This window comes from Mastomys coucha, unplaced genomic scaffold (genome assembly GCF_008632895.1).
Source record: "Mastomys coucha isolate ucsf_1 unplaced genomic scaffold, UCSF_Mcou_1 pScaffold8, whole genome shotgun sequence".
Lineage (NCBI taxonomy): Eukaryota > Metazoa > Chordata > Mammalia > Rodentia > Muridae > Mastomys > Mastomys coucha.
The window spans coordinates 72,357,813-72,379,991 of record NW_022196914.1 but is presented as its reverse complement, the minus strand read 5'-3'; the positions used below and the strand labels follow the sequence as shown (position 1 = coordinate 72,379,991).

The window sequence follows — 22,179 nt, the reverse complement described above, 5'->3', positions numbered from 1 at the left end:
TAGTTCCCTTCAGTGGAGACCTGGGAAATGTCTAACAACCAGCTCACCAAGGAGAGTTCTGATGCGACCATTAGGTGCTCATTTCTTTAGGGAAAAAGAAAGTGAATCCAGACAGGCTGGAGACACAACTAACTTCCTTGGTAACTTCAGAATTTTCAAGAATAGAATTAATATTTTCTCAGTTTTGGATGCTACTCAACTGTAGACACACAAATTAAAGTGGTACAAGCTAACTTTTTTATTGTTATTGTCACACAGACATGTAATACATTTTGATTATATCCCCCCACTATCCTCATTTGGTCACCAACATCCCCTTTCCGGTCCTCTCCTCTCCCCTAAAAGTCTCCTGTCATCAAACTTTTAAAGTAAAGTAGATGAGATTTTGCTATGCAGCCCAGGCTGGTCTGGAATTTGCAATCCTCCTGCCTTACCATCCCAAGCACTGGCATTCCAGGCTTGAGACACCACGTTCAGCTGTAGACATAAAGTTTTAACTCAGATTTTCCCACACTTTCTCCATCATTTTCTTGAATCTAGATTCCAGACAAGCCATACACGAATAAATAGATCAAGCCCTGATTTGTAACATTTGTCAGTTTCAAAAGTAGGAAAGCTTCCACTGTGGCCAACATCAAATGTCCATCATGACAGCATCATCCCTAAGGAGAAATAAACAATGTTGCACCATTCTGTAGTGCTTCCACACCACATACAGGGAAGGTATAAATCGTCTGAACTGCAGAGAATAGCAAAACACAGGAAAATCAGGGGGAATTGGTGATGTTTTGAGGTTTATTGCCTTTGTGTCTAACATAATTTTTACTCATGGTTTCTTTCTTCTTTTTCTTTTCTCTCTCTCTCTCTCTCTCTCTCTCTCTCTCTGGAATTTTAATAAATGCACTATTTAGCAGCTGTGTTGAAATTCCCACCTCTGAAAGCCAGTCTTCTAACCTACTTCATTTCATTTAAGTAGAAAGTAAAAACTGCACCACACACACACACACATGCGCGCGCGCGCACGCGCACACACACACACACACACACACACACCTTGTAAAAACAGAATGCTTAGTTATGGAAAACCTAGCCACACTGTGCAATGGTCCCTTTAAAAGTCTTCCCTTGAAGGATGTTTGATCAGCTGAGCAGAGGCTCTCTACCCCTGCTGGAGTTGGGAGGATGTTAGCAGGTCACTGCCACAGGCTCCCAGGAGCCTAGCATCACTTTGTGAAACCACACAGGGTGGAGCCCGACCTTCTCCCAGGAGAGGAAATGGCCAAAAGAATACCACGTGTGGCATTCCCATAGCAGCTGATGGGAGGCTGTAACTCCCAGGGCACAGGGAGGCACAGGAGAACACGCCCTGGAAACTTGCAGTTTCCATGGTCGGAAAGAACCCGCAGTTTGTTCTGTGAGCTTGAAGCATCAGGAATGGTAAACAGAACAGTATTATTCTCTTATTCTCTCACCCAAGTCTTTGTTTCTTTCCACTGGTGTCTGGAAAACCTGCTTGAAAAGTTATTCCAAGTGTTTTGTCAAGTCTCTAATCTGTCTTCAAAAATAGCCCGGAAGAGGAAACAGGCTATTTACCCCAGAGAGCAGGGTGGAAGTGGCCAGGAAAAGTCTCTCCATAGCACCTAGCTGAAAGCCACAAGTAAGAAGGGAGGTCTGAGACAGAAGCTAGTGCTACTGGTCTACAGCTTTCTGCTTGTCCTGTAGTTTCAAAATGGGGTGGGGATAGGGGTCAGCTAAAATTCACTTCTGTGTGACATTGGGGGTGGGGGAGGAGAATGGGGGTGCTATGGATGGTGGGGAAGGGCCTATAGGACTGCAGTTGCAGAACAGCAGGGAAATCAACTCTGTAATTCATAGCAAATCCTGTTTAATGTGCATTCTCTCAGGGGGGCTGAGCTGGACCGGTCAGCCATACATCCCAAGTTGATTAAAACCCTGACATTTCTCATAATTGGACCTCATTAATAAATTCCTCAGGGTTCCAGAAGGCTGTGAAGAGGTAAAGCAAGGGGTTAGGGAAATGAGAGCAACAGGAGATTGTAAGATCCCAGATGCCGAGTTAATCCCACTCAATCAGACCGGACAGAAACTTTATGTTCATAACCGCCTGCTGCTCCCCAGCCCTCTTTCCCTCCTCAGCAGGGCAGGCTTTTCCTTATACACTTATATACTTAACTTTAAAACCACATATTCACCATGCTAACAAGTCAGGAACTGATGCTCCTTACCAGGACACTCCCATTGTTTCTAAGCTTGAACTGAACTCTTATGTGTCAACTTGACTGAGTTAAGGGATGCCCAGAGAGTTGACAAAAGGTTGTTTTTCACTATGTCTAGAGAAGGCAACTATTTGATGTGATGGACTAGAGAAGATGCTCTCACCTCTGCAGGCTAACATCATCAAGTGTACCATGGAGATAGGTATATATGGCCCTTGATGGCTAGTTAGAGCAAAAAGGGAGAGAATTGACTTCCTCTGTTGGAGCTGTCCTACCTGCTATCTTCTTCCTTCTGTCCTTCCTTTGGCTGGGACTGACACTACACCACCAACTGTTCTGTTTCTCCAGCTTAAGTGTGGTAGACCATGGAACTCTGTAGCTTCCAGAATTTCTAGAGCCAAATCGCTTGGTATATCTGCTTCAATAGATCTCTGCATACTCCATTCTGTTTCTCTGATAATATAATCGCAAACCTCGACTGGAGATACTGATTTAACTTGTTATTGTTCTAAAGCATTCATGGTTAACAAAAGATTAATATCTTTAGTAGCAAGCATGCTCAGTTTGTATTGTACCATTTCTTTTTCCTCCTATAGAAGTGAGCCTAAACTACAAAACACCCAAGGTTCAGATCTTTAAGAACAACAAGATGCAAATTACCCAGACACCCAGACAGAGTGACACCCAGACAGAGGCCCTAAACTCTGAACAAGAAAGGACAAGACCCAAACACAGGATTTGCCAGGACTCTGCATGACTTGCTTTCATGGTGCCTATATCACTAATATGTGAAGCCCCTCTTCTAGGGAGTGTTGTCTAGAGAAAATGTGGAACAAGGAAGAGGCATTATCATTCAATATTCAATACTCATTAGCTTCCATTCAATAGGGACCCCAAAGTCACCAGTCCCCAGCATGGCTCTAGATCAAAGGAAGAGTGGCTTCTGTCAAATGTGATTTTTTTTCTTGGTCCATATTAGAGTTAAGAGAGATGGAGGAAGAAGGGAGACGTGGTCCACCATGTCAGTGGCCATCCTAGACTTCTCCCTCACTAAATCCTCTTGCCCATACCCACCTCCACACTCAGATGCCACACTGCTGAGCATAATGAGAAAGTGGCTACTGTCAACTGATGCTGAGAGTCTCAGTAGGGACAACTTGGACAAGTATGTTTGGCAGTATCTGGGAAGGTTAGAAAAGTCTGTACATGTGATCCTGAAATTCCACTGCTAGAAATATCTCCATACATCTAAAAGTACACAAAGATATGGAATACAGAGATGGTCGTGATAACTTTTCCAATTAAAAGACAAAAGGAGGTTTTATATATATATATATATATACATATATATATACATATATATATATGTATGTGTATATATATATATATATATATATATATATATATATAAATGCAAAAGAAGACAGGAACAAGACCAGAGAACTTTGGACTGAGAATAGACCCACCTCAAGTCTCAGGAGTGGGGGATCAGGTCATTGTTAACCAATTCAGAGGAGTGGAAAGACCTGAGCACACACACACCTGACTTATACATACATACATATATACAAACAGACAGACAGACAGACTTTTAAAACTTGGAGGATTATTAAAGGAACTGGTAAAGATATTCCTGAAGCCTAAGGGGGGGAGCTGTTACTTTTTAATCTACAATAGTTTATCTTGATTTTTTTTGTTTTTTGGGGGGTTTTTTTGGGGGGGGGTTCGAGATAAGGTTTCTCTGTATAGCCCTGGCTATCCTGGAACTCACTCTGTAGACCAGGCTGGCCTCAAACTCAGAAATCCACCTGCCTCTGCCTCCCAAGTGCTGGGATTAAAGGCGTTAAGGCACTCATTTTAAAAATCACTAAATCAACAAGCTCTGGCCATTCACACTAGGCTCTCCTCTTTTGTTATGCCTAAGAACATAGTCTTTCCACCATGATAAAGATTCACCCGCACAATGTTGGTAAAGCAGCCTTTCCAGTCAAGAGAAACCTTCAATAAGTGGTAAGGTTGTACATTGGAGTGATGGATGACTGCTCTGTTTTATCTACAGAAGCCTCTTTCTGGATGGTGCATTCAGAAACTGTCAGAAAGGGAAGGGCTACAGGGTAATAAAGTGAGGGTTTTAGAATACGTACTCACTAACTAGATGCTGCATTCAAGTGGAGGGGTCAGCCAGGGTGGGGACCAGAAGGGAAAGAGGACCTGCTGCTTCGATGTGAACTGACCCAGCTCACTGTATTATACCCTTCTTGGGAGAAAAGTAAAGAACATTTCAAAACTCCCATGCCACTGGGAGTGGTGGTGCAGGCATATCACTGTGAGTTCAAGGCCAGCTTTGTCTACATAGTAAGTTTCAGGACAGAGAGGGCTATGTAGACAGACTCTATATCAAAAACAAAAACCACAAACCCCCAAATCCTATCCCAAAATATGATTTCAACCATGTGACATTCTGAAAGTTGATAAAACACTACTTAAGGAGAGAGAACTTTTCGTCTCCAAAAACTACACTGTGTAACATTGTACTGTTGAATCTACATCATTTGTTCAAACTCATACAACTGAGCTACAACAGTGACCCCCTAATATGATCCATGTGTCTGGGTGTTGGTGGTGTATCAGTGTAAGACCACCAGTTGTACCAGTCTGTTGGGGGACATTGATAATGGGGATAGCTGTACATGTGGGGAAGTGGAAAACATAGTGGCAATCTTTGTCCTTATCCCAAAATATGCTCTGTGATAACAGATACTGCTCTATGAACTTGTTGTATGCTAAGTTAGAAAGTTCCAGATCTACATAGCAACCTGGTATCCTGAGGAGGGAGGACAGTGCTGTCCCCGCATGTCCTTCCTACTATGTGCAGCCAGAAGATTTTTCACCTAAACTGGCCTCTCAGTGGCTCGGCCCAGCTTCCACCTCAAATTTTAGTCTTCATCCTTTGAAGATCAAGGCCTCTGAATTCAATGATAAATCAGATGTATGCTCAGGCCCACTCCCTTGTATTGATTAACCTTGGCCTGAACCCACTTCGTGGGCTTGAGATAGGTCATCACCTGCCCAAGGTTTATGGTCTTTGTTCTTTGACTCTTGCATTTCGATGTGACATCTCATGGGGCCCATGAGACTGTTTCACTATTTCTACCAGCAGCCCAAGCTCCTGTAGCATTAAGCAAGGTTGATTGTTGGAGGACAACTTTGTGCATTGTGTATTCAAATGCTGATTTCTGTGCCCAGAGATCTGGTTGCAGTCCAGACTTTGGTATTATCATTATTATGAAGTATCTCATAACTCAACATTCTATAAAACATTGTTCTCCACCACCTTCTGATTGGTTAATAAATAGCCGAACAACCTATAGCTTGACAGGAGATAAAAAGGCAAGACTTCCAGGCCCTGGGGTAGGGGACAGGAGCAGTCCTGTGATGGGACCTGAGGAGTCACCATCAGGACATGGATGAAGAAGGAAGTGATAGGGCAAGACTAAAATGGCAGGTAATGGGCCACATGGCTGGGAAAACGGCCAGGTAAGCATCGTCAGGTTAGAACAGCTGAGTTTCTACCCAGCTATAGTGCCTGAAGCTTTTAATAAATATAAAGGTCTCCAGGTCATTATTCAGAAAAGCCCTTACTTTAATTCTTGATAACACTAGAGTATTGAGAAGACATAATAGACTCCCCCTCCCCAGCTCCTGCTCATCATCATTTTCTGCCCATGTTTCCCCTCTGCCTGTTTCTCTCAGTCCCTCACTTCCCTTATCTTCTTCCAAGGCAACAGAGACTAACTGTAGCTAATTTACACCAAAGCAGAAATGTCAGATGATGAAGAGAACTAGAGAGCCTTGGGTACCGCACACTTTCTCTCTCCTCACTACCTATTATCCACTACACCCTTCTGTCTCTGCGGATGCTCTCTCAGTTTCTCCACCTGCATAGGGGGAAGCAATAAGCCAACACCCAAGTGTTCAGCTACTCAGAAACATGAACCACCTGGTACAGAAACACCAAAGAAAACACCAACCTCAAATTCTGGAAAAGAGTGTTTGGTTTTCCATGGCCTAAAGGTTTTAGGAAGGAGGACTTAAAACGGTGGGTCACCCAAATGGAAAGTCTAAGGCTTGACATGCCTCAGTGTGACAGGGACAACACTTAAGTCATCATTAATCATTCTGAAGATCCAACTTTGCATATTTCTAAAACATACCAAATTTTGTTTTCCTTGAGCTAAAACAAACCCAGACCTTGGGATCAAACATAATAGGCTTTTAGTATTAATCCATTGCTTAATAACTAGGCAATGTTGAAAAAGTTTTAACCTCTGGTCTTCTTTGTCCAGTTATAAGATAGAGACAATAATCCACCCAATTGATGGCTGGCAGTATGGTAGGCTAACGTTCACATGAAGTTTCTTGCTCATAATAGGTTATCAGGAAATTCTGGCTCTCTGCTTCCTCTTGGTGAGCCCTTGAGGCAGCGAGAGTGATCTTTCTGCACCATTCTCTGGCTGTGTTACTATCTTGCTTAACATCTTTCTATACCTTCCCAGAGCTCCCAGAATATGGTCCTATCTCAAGATAAAAAATAAAATAAAATAAAGTTCTCGGTCTCTTCTCATTGGTCTCCTTTCACATATGCACTACACTACTGAAAACTATTTCCAGTTATCGGCACTGGCCATGGTCTCTCCATCCCTGTATGTGTTATCCATACTCAGTCCCCCAAATTTTTCCCATCTCTCCCCATTCCTAGACTTACAGAAGTAACTGAAGTTATACATCAAGCCAGGGTAAAGCCCAGGAAATGTTTCAAGATTTCTAACCTCCCACGCAGTCTGTGTAACTCAGCAAGCCACTTGTCCATGAGCTTTTGAAATGTCAGGCTTATAATCATCACAATAAATGTGACTAATGGTCACTGAAGGTCCGTTCTGTGCCCAGCTCTGGACCTTGCCTAATGTCTACTCTTTCTTGGAGACTTTGTCCCTGGGAAAAATTTTCCTACTGTGACCATCGTTCCCACCCACACGACTGTAAACTGAGTCCCTGTGTTCCTGGAAGAGGACTTTCTTCAGCATTCCTGAAAACATCGCAGCCAAACTAAATAGTTCTAGAAATGCTGAGTGGCAGCCCACCCTACTACCCATTCCTAGAAGTCTCTGCCACCCTTTTGCCAACCTGTAAGATAGATAAAAATACCTATCCACAACTTCCACCTATTAATCTCAACTATTCTCTTCCAACAACTCTCAAATTGCTGCAGGTTTGAACCATTTGCTCTCTTCTCCAATACTGTAAATCTATCTCTCCATCCTCAAAAATTTGACCACCCTAGTATCCTCTAGTTTGTCACTATTCTCAAAGCCTGGTACCCTGCCTTCCATTGTGGACCCTACAGACTTGTATAGTCTCAAACTAAATGGCTTTTTTCATTTAGGTGAATCCTAGAACCTATGGTCAACTATGTCCCATTTAATGTCCTATCATGTGACCTGTTAGAACGCCAAGTCCAATATCGTCCCCTCTCCCAGACAAACACAGGTGACTATGGTTACATACTAAGCCAGAGACGAATATTCAGGATTTGTCATCACTAGTCTAGTATGGCTCATCAATTCATCTGTCTGCAATCCTTTAAAGCAATAAACTTACATATCTTAATTATAATAGTAAGTGTGACTAAGGCTTCCGGAAGGTCTACAAGGTTGGGACTAAACAATATACAAGAAACTTCTTATTAACCTTCTCAAGTCCCTAAAGACTTTATGGATGAGGAACCTAGAGCTTAGAAAAATTAAGGGGTTTAATCAACTTGCTCAATATAATGGAGGGTTAGGTTAAGCTTCAAAGCAATGAGATCTTGGCATGGCCAACGTGACAGCTGTGGTTGCTCATACTTCATTCTTAAAGTTAGAAATCTCTCCAGCAACCAAATTTCTTTGTTTAAATAAGAAAGGAGGACTCATATCAACTAGATAACAACCGAGGAACCTTAGGTAGTGTTCTTCTCTGGCATTCCTCTAAGGCAAAGTCAACTCCCCTCTTTCAAGACATCAGAAGCCATAAAGCTTTGGCCTCTGTCCTCCCACCATCTTTGGCCCTGAATATGGTACGAGGACATTTTGAAGTTTTGCAAAGCTTCTGTAGATATTTGCTCTCTCTTATATTTGGGCTACAACTGATTAATTTGATTGACAATCTGATGTCAGAACTACAGGTTATAGTAAAATGTGGTTTACTTACTTCAGACAATTCCATGAGATTCTCATAGTAAATTGTTTTAAACCAATAAGAAATTACTTTTTTGTTAAACCTTGAACTTAGAAATAGCCTTGGTGCCCATACCTAAACATAGTAAAAGCAATATATGGCAAACCAGTAGCCAACATCAAATTAAATGGAGAGAAACTTGAAGCAATCCCACTAAAATTAGGGACTAGACAAGGCTGCCCACTCTTTCCCTACCTATTCACTAGAGTACTCAAAGTCCTAACCAGAGCAATTAGACAACAAAAGGAGATCAAAGGAATACAAATTGGAAAGGAAGAAGTCAAATTATCACTATTTGCAGATGATATGATAGTATACTTAAGTGACCTCAAAAATTCCACCAAATAATTTCTAAACCTGATAAACAACTTCAGCAAAGTAGCTGGATATAAAATTAACTCAAGCAAATCAGTGGCCTTCCTCTACGCAAAGAATAAGAGGCTGAGTAAGAAATTAGGGAAACAACACCCTTCACAATAGCCACAAATAACATAAAATACCTTGATGTGACTCTAACTAAGCAAGTGAAAGATCTGTATAACAAGAACTTCAAGTCTCTGAAGAAAGAAGTTGAAGAGGATCTCAGAAGACAGAAAGATCTCCCATGCTCATGGATTGGCAGGATTAATATAGTAAAAATAGCCATCTTGCCAAAAGTGATCTACAGGTTCAAAGCAATCCTCATCAAAATTCCAAATCAATTCTTCATAGAGTTAGAAAGAGCAATTTGCAAATTCATCTGGAATAACAAAAAGGGTAGCAAAAACTATTCTCAACAATAAAAGAACTTCTAGGGGAATCACCATCCCTGACCTCAAGCTGTACTACAGAGCAGTAGTGATAAAAAACTGCACGATATTAGTACAGTGACAGGCAGGTAGATCAATGGAATAGAACTGAAGACCCAGAATTGAACCCACACACCTATGGTCACTTGATCTTTGACAAAGGAGCTAAAACCAACCAGTGGAAAAAAGATAGAATTTTCAACAAATAGTGCTGGCTCAACTGGCGGTTAGCATGTAGAAGAATGCAATTGATCCATTCTTATCTCCTTGTACAAAGCTCAAGTCCAAGTGGATCAAGGACCTCCACATAAAACCAGATACACTGAAACTAATAGAAGAATAAGTGGGGAAGAGCTTTGAGCACATGGGCACAGGGAAAATTTTCCTGAACAGAACACTAATAGCTTATGCTCTAAAATCAAGAATTGACAAATTGGACCTCATAAAGCTGCAAAGCTTCTGCAAGGCAAATGACACTGTCAAGAGGACAAAACAGCAACCAACAGATTGGGAAAAGATCTTTGCCAATCCTACATCTGATAGAGGGCTAATATCCAATATATACAAAGAACTCAAGACGTTAAACTCCAGAGAATCAAATAACCCTATTAAAAATGGGGTACAGAACTGAAGAAAAAATTCTCAACTGAGGAACACTGGACTGCTGTGAAACACCTAAAGAAATGTTCAACATCCTTAGTCATCAGGGAAATGCAAATCAAAACAACCCTGAGATTCCACCTCACACCAGTCAGAATGGCTAAGATCAAAAACTCAGGTGACAGCAGATGCTGGTGAGGTTGTGGAGAAAGAGGAACACTCCTTCAATCTTGTTGTGATTACAAGCTGGTACAAACTCTGGAAATCTGTTTGGCAGTTCCTCCGGAAATTGGACATAGTACTACCAGAGGACCCAGCTATACTACTCCTGGGCATATATCCAGAAGATGCTCCAACATGTAATAAGGACACATGCTCCACTATGTTCATAGCAACCTTATTTATAATAGCCAGAAGCTGGAAACAACCCAGATGTCCCTCAACAGAGGAATGAATACAGAAAATGTGGTACATTTATACAATGGAGTACTACTCAGCTATTAAAAACAACGAATTCATGAAATTTGTAGGCAAATGGGTGGAACTAAAAAATATCATCCTGAGTGAGATGTGAGGTAACCCCATCAAAAAAGAACACACATGGTATGCACTCACTGATAAGTGGGTATTAGCCCAGAAGCTCAGAATACCCAAGATAGAATTCACAAACCACATGAAATTCAAGAAGGAAGACCAAAGTGTGGATACTTTGGTCCTTCTTAGAAGGGAGAACAAAATACCCATGGAAGGAGTTACAGAGACAAAGTGTGGAGCAGAGACTGAAGGAAGGACAATCCAGAGACTGCTCCACCTGGGAATCCTTCCTATATTCAGTCATCAAATCTAGACACTATTGTGGATGCCAGCAAGTGCTGGCTGACAGGAGCCTGATATAGCTGTATCCTGAGAGGCTCTGCCAGTGCCTGACAAATACAGAGGTAGATGCTCACAACCAACCATTGGGCTGAACACAGGATCACCAATGGAGGAACTTGAGAAAGGACCCAAGGAACTGAAGGGGTTTGCAGCCACACAGGAGGAACAACAATACAAACCAACCAGTACCCCCAGAGCTTCCAGGGACTAAACCACCAACCAAAGAGTACACATGGAGGGACTCATGGCTCTAGCCCTATATGTAGCAGAGGATGGCCTTGTCATTCATCAGTGTGAGGAGAGGCCCTTGGCCCTGTGAAGGTTCTATGCTCCAGTGTAGGGGAATGCCAGGGCCAGGAAGCAGGAATGGGTGGGTGAGCAGGGGGAGGGAAGAGGGGATAGGGGGTTTTCAGAGGGGAAATGAGGAAAGGGGATAACATTTGAAATGTAAATAAAGAAAATATCTAATTTAAAAAAAAAATAAAGAAAAGAAATGGCCTTGGTGGGGCTGGGTTCCTTGTGAAGAAACTCATGAGCACAGTGTCCTTCTGATAACACTCATCTGCTTGGGATGGGTCAAGATCTTCTCAGTAACATCAGTGTCCTTGTAGCCCATGGATAATGGACATATTTGTCCACCAAACCTTTCACCCACTACAGGAGTTCAGGAGGAATAGGCTGGCAGCCAATATTCTGGACAAACTCTCTCCATGGAGAATTCTCCTAATTGAACTTGGACCACACCCTGCTTATGCTGAAGCAGGATCACAGATCTGCCTGCTGAGTGCATGGCTTCCCAGAAGGTTTAGAAATACGCTTGATGTGGCTATGGGATGAGGACAGGGTAACTCTTGAGGTCTGGTGGGGAAAGGAGGGTTCCAAGCACAATGTTGGGGTTTGGCAGAACTCAAAAACATCATGCCAAGACCTTTTGCCTTCACTTTGTAAGTCCATGTGCTTACCATTTACTGAGAATCCACTACTCTCCAACATTGTACTTGGTACAAGAGACAAGATGGGGAACAAGACTGAGTAGGTCTTAACACTTATGCCAATCCTCCTCCTCCTCCTCCTCCTCTACTCTTGCAAAAGGATATTTTAACTTACACAGTTGTTGGAGTAATGACACTAAACAGCCAGCAACACAGAAAGAACAATTTTAATACGTTCCCTGTGAAGATGTCATATGAAGAGTACATGTCATATGACACAGGACCACATCGTTCAGGGTTGGCTGAATGAATACTGGTGTCATGTGTTAAAGGGGTTGTGCTTGGGGGCGGGTATCCATATGCTGGGTGTTTTAGTTTACATATGATAGATGAACTACTTCTAAGAATTCACTTGTCTTAGGGAAGGCAGTTTCTCCCTAAAATGCAAACATTTTAAGACAGAAAACTATCAGAAAATTTAAAAAACAGTAATTACAGCTAAGTTTGGCAGTGTGCACCTATGATCCCAGCACTGGGGAAACCGAGGCACAAAATCTATTGTGTGTTTCAATATAGCCTGGGTTATACAGGGAGACCATACCTCAGAATGAAAGAATAAATACTGTAGCCATTGTAGTATAGGCAACAGAACCTACTCTGCGCATTCAAATCAAAAGTATTTTGTATACTTTTATATACATTGTATGCAAATGATTTCATATACGGATGGAGTATTTGCACACCATTGAAGGGCTGAGGAGGAGAACAGAAACAGAGAAACAACTGGTGTTAGTGCACTCACCTGGGCTGGGGACAGGTTATAGGAAGCGGTTTCTCTCCACTGGTTAACTCCAGCTCCTGTGCAGCCTTGGTTACCAGCAGAAAGACTTTACAAATTATCTTGAAAGTTTTAGAAAGAGAGAAAGGAGGAGGTGCCTGGGGCCACAGACCTGTGTGCTAGAGAGCATGGTACACTGGTTAGATATATGGTAAGTCATAGGGCTGACCTTTTTCACCTTTCTATCCATCCTTGAATGCACAGTCAAAGATCCTAACCTCTGCACGGCCTTTCTTCAACCCACTGACTAATCCCTTCCTCTGTGGGCGTTCCAATAGGAGAAGAGGCTGTTCTTATTATGTTGCCTTCCATACCTCTCCAAGGCTTGATAGGAAGCTGTGTTGGGACTATGTCATGCCATACAGTCAGTATATAATAAGTGACTTTCGAATGGATGGGTGAGACTGGCCCTCTGATCACAGACCCTGGGAAACACAGAAGGGGCCTAGTAGAGAGGCACCAAATAGATGAACCTCCTTTTCAAGGTTGAGATTTTGGATGATATTTGTGGATCTTCTCTCTGGTACTGCAGATTATCAAATAAAGGGAACCTGAATGGGGAGTTGGGAGCAGGAAAAAAATATAGTTGTCTCCACCTTCATTCAGACTAGCTTAGGGCATGCATACTCAATGGAAATCCAGTTTTAGCTGGGTGTGATGGTGCAGGCTTGTAATCTGATAAGTCATGGGAGCCTGGGTTAGAAAGGTCAAGAGTTTGGGAAATAGTCTATCACTGAAGAAGTCATGGCAGGAGCTGATGCAGAGGTCATAGAGGAGTGCTGCTTACTGGCTTGCTTACCATGGGTTGCTCACTTACTGTCTTAGAGCACCCAGGACCACCAGCCCAGTGATGGTACCTCCTATAGCGAACTGGGCCCTTTCCACATCCATCACTGGCTAAGAAAATGCATCACAGGCTTGCCCACAGGTCAGTCTGGTAGGGGTCATTTTCTCAATTGATGTTCCCTTTTCTAAAACTAGGAGGGGGAAGTTGCTGAATTGACAGAAAACTAGTCAGCTTGGTGGCTTCTGTTCTCACAATGGTTTTTCTCCAGTGGTAACTAAGGTGATTACCACAGCCCCCCCAGGGAGACTGTACCCATTGGGCAGCCTCTGTAGACATAGTCTCTTTCTCAATACATCCAGCACACTAGTTCCCGATTTTAATGACGAAGCCCAGTGTGGTCCCAACTATCCACTATGCAAATCCAAGAGAAGAAATTGTCCACCTTCTATTAACAGATGCTGTGTCTACTCCTAAACCTAGGGCCAGGTCTATGTTACCAAAGCCCATTGGCTAGGTGAAGGAAAATCAAGGGAATGCACCAGAAAGAGGAGGGTGGGTGCTGGGCAGTAAGCATGACTGACAGATGTGTACATGGCAGGTGCAGGCACTGTGGTCGCTGCAGGCTCAGGCACTGTGGTGGCTCAGCAAAACTCCAACCATTCCTACTTGCTCCTTAAGCCAGCTGCCTGGGGGAATTGGTATAAAAGAGAAGAGAAAATGATATTGTTTCCTGTCCGCTGAAAGATTGGAGAGAGAAAGGAAAAACCCATGACTTAGTGGTCTTGGGTGCTGAGAAAAGAATGAGAAGGAAGGGGGAAGATGCCCGGGATGTAAATGTGATGAACAATAGAAACAATTAAAGTGGAAGTACTTCCGCCCGTTTGTCAGCAGCGCCTGTGAGGAACAAGAGCAGTCCCTTCCCTTGAGCCTCAGCTGCTCACTGCCTTTCCAGCCACCTCCTGGGGAAGAATGGAGTCCTAACAAGCAGCATGGGGTCAGGGCTGGCCTCCACCCAAGCCTGAACAGTACCCCCATTGAGGGACCTCAGGGGCAATCCTGGATGCCTCTCCCTTCTCCCACTCCCCTCAATGGGCCATTTGTAGGATTAACAAGGACTGGGAGACACATTGCCCATCTCCTCGGAGGCCCCAACAGCTGCAGGATTCCTCAGAAACTCCTAGGGGGGCCCTGCACATCCTTGCAAAGAGGCTAATGGGAGGGAAGTGGGATTCTGAAAGGGGTCTCCAGGGGCCTGCTAGATGAGACGGGGGGAAAAAAACACTCCTCAGTTTGCTCTATCGTTCCAGGCCTTTCCTCCATCTCTTGAAGTAGCCGCTCTTCATCCTAAAAGCATTCGGTTTCCTGTCTTCTGCCAGCTCAGACCCACTGCGTGCCACCTTGATAGCTGAGACAAGAGAGAGGAGGGATTGATCTTTCTCAAATGCTGAGGTCACAGCTATTCAACCATAGCCAAATATTTGTCTTCATTTTCTACCCCTTTTGCCGAAATAAAATAGAACCAGAAAGGGCCCACATGCCCGCTTACACAGAAGAACAACAGGCAGGGTTGTACCATTTCTGCTGTGCTCTTTAGGGAGAATTCCTGTCATCCACAGGAACCAGACCAACACGCTTCCAGCACAGACACAGGTGAGCACAAACCATCCCTGACTTTTAGCTTCTGTGGCATACAGATTTTTTTTTTTTTTATGTTTTCATTCAAAAGATGCAAGTTAATCCTCTGCTTCTGTCTTTCCTTAAGACCTTGTTGCAGTCTACAGGGATAGAAGTGCATCTATCTGTAGGGCTGAGGAAATTGAATGTGGCTCAGTTAATAGTGTGACTGCCATAAAAGCGTGTGGACCTAGTAGCAACACAAAGTCTGAGAGTGGCAGCACATGCCTCCAATCCCAGCACAGGGTAGAAGGGGACAAGGCAATCCCAGCAGCTCACTGGGCAGCCAGCCTAGCTGAACTGGTGAGTTCCAGGTTCTGAGAGAGACCTTGTCTCAAGAAGTAAGAAAGAGGGGTGGAGAATGACTAAGGAAGACCCCAGACATCAGCTCTGGTCACATGCACACACCCAAACGAGTACAAACCAAACACACACTGGCCGTGTGCACACGTACAGATGTGTAAACACACACAAATATGTAAACACACACAAATGTATATACACACATGTATGTACACACACACACGCACACATATACACACATACATGTTTGCTTGGTAAAAAATTGTATTGAAGCATTACAGCTCTGAACTCCAGATGTGGAAACGTGGAAGTCATTAACATTCATGTGGTTGTTCTTGTGGGCGGTGTAGTGGCGGAAAGCGGCTACCCCAGAGACAAACCCTGTGCTTCACGGTGGACAATGTTTGAGGAGGGAGATGGTGAAGCTACACGCCTCTAATTAGATAGCCTTTTTGGCATCGTAATAAATCAAAAGCAATGTGCATAAAGTCTCATCAATAGGACTGCCCACATGTGAACAATGCAAAGATGGGCACGAAACATGCCAAATTGGACAAGGAAAACCTAGGGGGCCTCAACCCTACACAAAGAACTATAAGCAGCTGAGGAAAGCTGGGAGTAAGTAGCATTGTACAGACTGAACTGATTAGATTTAGGAATATATATGCAATATACAACTATACATATACAATAACAGTTACTGAAAACAGAGGCCATGACTTTGAAGGAAGATCAGGGAGGGGGATGGGGGGAAGGGGGGGAATAGAGAGAGAGGAAAGGGAAAGGAGGAAAATTATAATTAAATTATAATCTCAAAGCATAAAATAAAAAGAACACCTGACAGACAGAAACAAGTTATGATATAGAAGGAAATATTTTAGTTTCAAAGAGTTCCAGTCCATCATAGCAGATGTGGTGGCTAGTTTTGGTTGTCAACCCGGCAATATCTAGAATCCAAATGAAAACCCAAGCAGCTCAGCATTCCTGTGAGGAATTTTTTTTTTAATTGTTTGAGGTGGGAAGACCCACCCTAAATCCCTGACACATCTTCTGTTGGCAGGCCACATACAAAGGCAGGGAAGCAGAAATCTGCTTTTTGCCTGCTTGCCCTCACTCTTGCTGGCAAGTTCATCTGTTCTGCTGCTGAGCCATTAGTTCACTGATACTCTAACCCATTTCTTCTGGATTACAATACAGACTAAAGACCTGCATCATTCTAGGATGGAACCCTGGCACCAGACTGGGACTGAATAACTACTGGATTCTTGGCCTTTCTTTCCAGAGACAGCCATTGTTGGGCTGTCTGGATCTCAGCCAGTACGCCACATTAATACCTCCATCTTTAGGATCTTCAGTCACTCTATTAGAGCTTTAGAGAACCCTAATAACAGATAAAGTATTCATAGGGAGTCTTGGGCAACAGGAGAGGGGCCAGTGGCTGTTGACCTACCAACAAACAGGAAGGAGGAAGCTGGGTATATCCCTCAAAGGCCCACCCCTTGTTACTCACGACCACCGGATGGGCTTCACTTCCTAAAGGTTCTACAGCCTTCAAAATAGTACCACAAAGCTGGGGACCCAGTCCCCAAGTCCCTCTTGAGCCTGTGGGATCATTCCTAATTTGAACCATACCAGCTTCCCTAACAGAAAGTTTGTGCCTGACCTTGTTGTAAAGGATCCAAGGAGCTCTGTGCTGCTAGCCCAGTTCTTTTGTTTGTTTATGTTTGAGACAAGGTGTTGCTATGTAGCCCAGGTTGGCCTTGAATTCATGTTCCTCTTCCCTCCACTGCCTGACTTCCGGGGTTCTGGGCATGATCAGTCATGACTCTTTTCTATGCCACTTTTGAACAGCTCTTCCTCATTAGAAAATTCAATTTTTCTATGAGATCACACATGGACCCTGGCCTTGCCCAAATGCCAGACAAACTTCATTAAGTTCCATTAAACATTCAACGTTTCAGATAAAAATTTCCACACAAAAATCATCTCTGCCTCCTCCTGAACATTTTCATTTAGTGCCAAATTATGAGTCCTTTCATTTATCCCCCCACAGTTTCATAGATGATATGGTTACATATCTGCCTTGTGTCACCTGGTTATTTCCAAACTGAGTTGTTTATCTTGGACTGTTTAAACCGAATGGAACTCAGCCAAGGCAAGATCAGGTTAAAACACACACACCCTGGCTGTCCTTGATAGAAGGATTCTCCTTGCTCCAATGCACCCTAAGACTTCACTCTCATCATGTGACAGACACTGAACTCCCTTAGTGATAAAACTCGTGAGGCTTTTCCCATGAACTTCTGTTAAGCCAGTCAGCTGATATTCTTAAAAACTAAAGCCTAATATTCATTTTTCTTTGCAATCGTCTCTTGCCAGCTTGTCAGTCTAATCTGTGGGGCTCTTTGGGGTACACTGAGAGATCCTAGAGACTCTTTCCAATGCATGTAACCCACAGATGCTTGACTCTTGTCTTCTGAATTTCATTCAAATTGTTCAAAAGAGTGGAGACAAAACTGAGAAAGAAAACCAGTTGCATGGCCATGTCGTGTTCAAACTTCCAACAGTGCAATAAAGAGTAACACTGGAGAGCTCCGTCCCGCTTCCCAGCCCAGGAATGTAGCCCATAGGAAACACCTATGGATGGTCATGGGGTGTTGTTTGACATTTTGACACTTTGCAATGACTTCTGGGTGGGAGGATGACTCACTCAGTGCTGTTTCCCACACTTTGCAGCATAAGACCCCGTGGGTGCAGAGGCTACAGCTTTTTAACTTCTCTAATGCACTGGGTATTCATCGTGGGACTTTTAAAGAAGTTTATTAATTACTGTTATTGTGGTTGTTAAAGTAACCTTCTTCCCAAATTCCATGTGTTCCTTCCTGTGACAGATTCCTATAGCAAAGTTTTTTCAACAAATGTGACCCCTCAAATCTACGCTAAAATCAATGTTATTTTCCCCCAAATCAATGGATTTTCTACAGAGAGAGTATGCTTTCTTCTTGCAGGGAAAAGAAAGCCGTGCTCCAAGTTATGTGCAGAAGCTAGCAGGAATCCCATATCCATTTTCTTGCTCCTGTGGGCTCATCATGTGATATGGGGTTTCCTTGGCCAGAAAACTTGTGAGCCTTTTATTCAGCAAATCTAAATGTGAAGTCAAGGAGGTTCTCTGGGCGGAAAATGTCCAGTTTAAATACAGAAATCCCATTTGGCAAAGTCATGTGAAAATACAATTGCATCTCCATCAGATGTTTAATCTCAGCCATTCCCCAGCTTCCTGACTAACAGAGGCTGAGTGTGAGCTGAAAAATGGATTGAATAATAACATGAATATAAATTAGTTACTTATTTGGAGTTTAATGGAGGGGGAAATGTCACTTAATGTCATGCTTGAGATTCTCACACACCCACACAATCTTACATACATACAGAGACAGACAGACAGACAGAGGGACAAAGGGGGGTTAGGCATGTTAAATTTAGATTTTAAACTATTATAATTATGGGATAACTGAAACAAGGGGAAACTCACGGAATTATATTACTTTTAGAGTTCAAGCCCAACGCAATGTTAATTCATTTCCTATAAAATCCTATTACAAATAACGCACAGGATCAGTGCACCTTGTCACCTTTCAGCCTTACAAAATAGTACTTTCTAAGCTGGGCAGGATGACCCAAGCCTGTGAACCCAGTAATCAGTGGCTGAAGTAGGAGGATTTGCTTGGTCCCTGGAAATGAGACCCTGACTCAAAAAAACAAACCACCACCCACAAAAACATGAGACACCTTCGAGAAAGAGTGCCCGTCTTTTCAAGCCCCTGTCCTAACTCTAACACAGTCATATCTCTCATTTCCAGGAGCCAGTCTGGTAATATATTACCTGCCTAATTCACTTGTAACCCCATCACTTCCACACACAGTACTACTCCCAGACAGCAGTTCTCCACCCATTTCCTCCTTTGTTTCTTCCTATAGGGTTCTGGGTCACCTTTTCCTTTGATATACTAAGTATAATCATTTGAGCTGTAGGGAGTCTGGTGACCATGCCAATATTTCAGGGGCTCAGCCATTGGATGTTCTTCCTGTGAGGTTGCTATGACCGCCCCCCACCCCCCACCTCCATCTCCCATCCCCCATCCCCACCTTCATCCCCCATCCCCCACCCCTGCCTCCAGCTGTTTTTTTATCAGTTCTGTCCTTTCTCTCTTGGTCATGTTCTCAGCCTCCCCTCCTTCAGATGTGCTCTGTTTTTGTCTTTACAATCTCTAGGGCACCAAGAAGGTGTATTACATGCAGCATTTCCACTAGGAGGTGAGAAAAGACTTGGGCATCACTGCCGCTACTGCTATGCACAAGGACTCTTCTCGTCCAAGGCAGAGTGCCTAAGCTCCAAAGGGACTCCTTGGTACTATTTCCTCTTCTTCTTCCACTAAAGGAAAACCCAATCTGCAAGAAGCAGAGGGAGGATGAGGAAGGAGATGAAGGAGAAAGGGGAAAAGAGGAAGGAGAAAGAGGGATGCTAACAAATATAATAACAACAACAACAATAATAATAATAACTCAACAATCCTGAAACACTGTTATGACTATAGTCAGACCTTTTAGCAGTGACTTAAAATTTGGGGCAAGCAAAAACAAATTAATAGGATAAATGTACAAAATTAATAGAATATTTTTTTTAAATCACAGTTTATCTTTATGATGTGGTGGCATTCAGTTCTTTGTTCTGTTCATGTTTTCTGAGGTATAGTTTCATGTAGCCCAGGCTTGAACTTGCTTTGTGGCTGTGACCTGGAACTTCTTCTGATCATCCTGCTTCTACCTTCCAAGTATTGGGATTATAGTTGAGAACCACCACGGCTGGCTTACACAGTCTGTGCTAGAGGTAGATCCATCCTGTGGCCTCGTGCATGTCAGACAAGTGTCTTAGTTAGGGTTTCTATTGCTGTGATAAAACACCATGACCAAAAGCAACTCGGGGATGAAGGGGTTTATTCAACTTACACTTCTATATCACTGTCTGTCATTAGAGGAACTCAGGACAAGAATTCAAACAGAGCAGGAACCTGGAAACAGGGCTGATGCAGAGGCCATGGAGTAGTGCTGCTTACTGGCTCGCTCTTTGTATCCTGCTTAGCCTGCTTTCATGTAGAACCCAGGACCACCATACCAGTGATGACACCACCCACAAAAGGCTGGGTGCTCCCCTATTAATCACTAATTAAGAAAATGTTCTACATGCTTCCATAGAGCTTGATCATATGGAGGCATTTTCTCAACCAAGGCTCCCTCCTCTCAGATGACTCTAGCTTGTGCCAACTTGACAACCAGCACAGCAAGTACTGTGCCATTTAAGTCATGTCCCCAGACTGTATTCAATTTTTTTTTAAGGCCATTCTGCCTTTTCTGAAAGAAAGAGCCTCCAAATAAATATTTTACAATTCTTTTAGTGGTGGGAAGATTACTTACATGATGTTAAAGAAAATCATAACTCAAGGCCAATCATAATTGCATGGAATCCAGGAAAGTGGGCCAGATGAGAAGCAGAAATTGTAATTGGATGGTGTCATTGTCTGTGCTTTCCTGTGCGTCTTAAGGCCACTGGGCAATCACCACCTCTTGTGACCAGGTGGCTGCTCATTTTTATTGAAGAAGACACTAGCCTAAAAGATAGAAGAGTGGGGCTTACCTTCATTCCAGGGAAAGGTTTCATCCTACAGTCTCACTCAAACATCACTCACCTATGATAGAGTCCTGTGTAAACCCTCTGTACTCCTTTCCTACCAGGCAGCTGGCTGCTTCCTCCACCTCCACCTTCCAATATTCTATATAAGGCTGTTGCAGTGCATATGTCTATATCAGTCTCAGGGTCTCTGAAAGAGACAGATAAACACACTGAAGAGAGTTTAACACAGAAACCACAATAGATAACCTGCCAGACCAATAAAGAGTGGGCTGTTACTACTAGTCTGGAAAAGTAAGAAATGATTGCCATGGGTCCCTAGGAATGGAGAAGGATGCTCATCAGGAACTGCAGCCTTTAGGAGAAGAGCATAGTCACTTTAAACAAATGCTCTGGAAAGGATCCAATGGCACCCCTAGCCTCTTTGCTTTCTTCTTCCAATCCATCTGGAAGCCGGGGGGGGGGGGGGGGGGGGGGGGGGCAGAGAGCCCTTTGATGTGCTCTATTCAGATATACCTTCAGTAAGACAGCAGGGGAGAGGGAGTAAGCAGACCCAAAGGGTAAACCCAAGCACCATGTCATAGTATTACTTGCCTGGCAGGCACCTCCAGTATCTGTTGCCCAAGGGTCTCTCTTTTCCTTTAACAGTGCAAAAGCCAGCAGAAAGTCCCTCCTGCCCACCCCCACCTTCTGGAAAGTATGTGGGGGTAAGGCTTCTCCTGGGCCTCTTCCTCTGCCTCCTGCCTGCCTCCTACATTTTCATTTCTGTCACCAGCCCACTCCCATTCCATTCCATTGTTCACCACCTTCTTCCTTCCTTTCTCTCAAATCAGTGTGAACTCAAGGGATAAGACCCATGTCTGAAGGATCCCTGGTGAAGGGAGGTGAGCCTTAGTTGTAGAATAAGAAACCACTTCAAAAAACAGTATTACAAGTATCTTTTATTTTCTCCACCACAAAGAAGGAATGTCTACAATATAGTCACCCCATCTTCTAGGAATCCCTACCTTATTCTCTTGACAACTTCCCTTAATGCCAATCCCTCTATAAACAGAATTCTGTTATATCTTTCATTGTCTAAACTATTACTTAATGCTTTAAAAAAATCAAATTGACTGGACATAGTTCTACCGGAGGACCCAGCTATACCACTCCTGGGCATATACCCAAAAGATACTGCAA

At 43.3% G+C, this 22,179-nt stretch overlaps 1 long non-coding RNA gene across 2 annotated transcripts in view; it reads right to left on the bottom strand.

The window, feature by feature from the left end:
• LOC116083681 overlaps positions 1-22,179 on the bottom strand; it is a 49,447-nt gene that overhangs the window by 18,699 nt on the left and 8,569 nt on the right. The window contains exons 2-3 of one of the 2 annotated variants that reach the window (XR_004115861.1): positions 21,056-21,187; positions 20,784-20,977 (exon numbers count right to left, since the gene is read on the bottom strand). This is a non-coding gene — a long non-coding RNA (uncharacterized LOC116083681). Of the gene's footprint in view, positions 1-19,856; positions 20,978-21,055; positions 21,188-22,179 lie in introns of those variants that run through there. The other variant, XR_004115860.1, reaches the window with a different exon arrangement.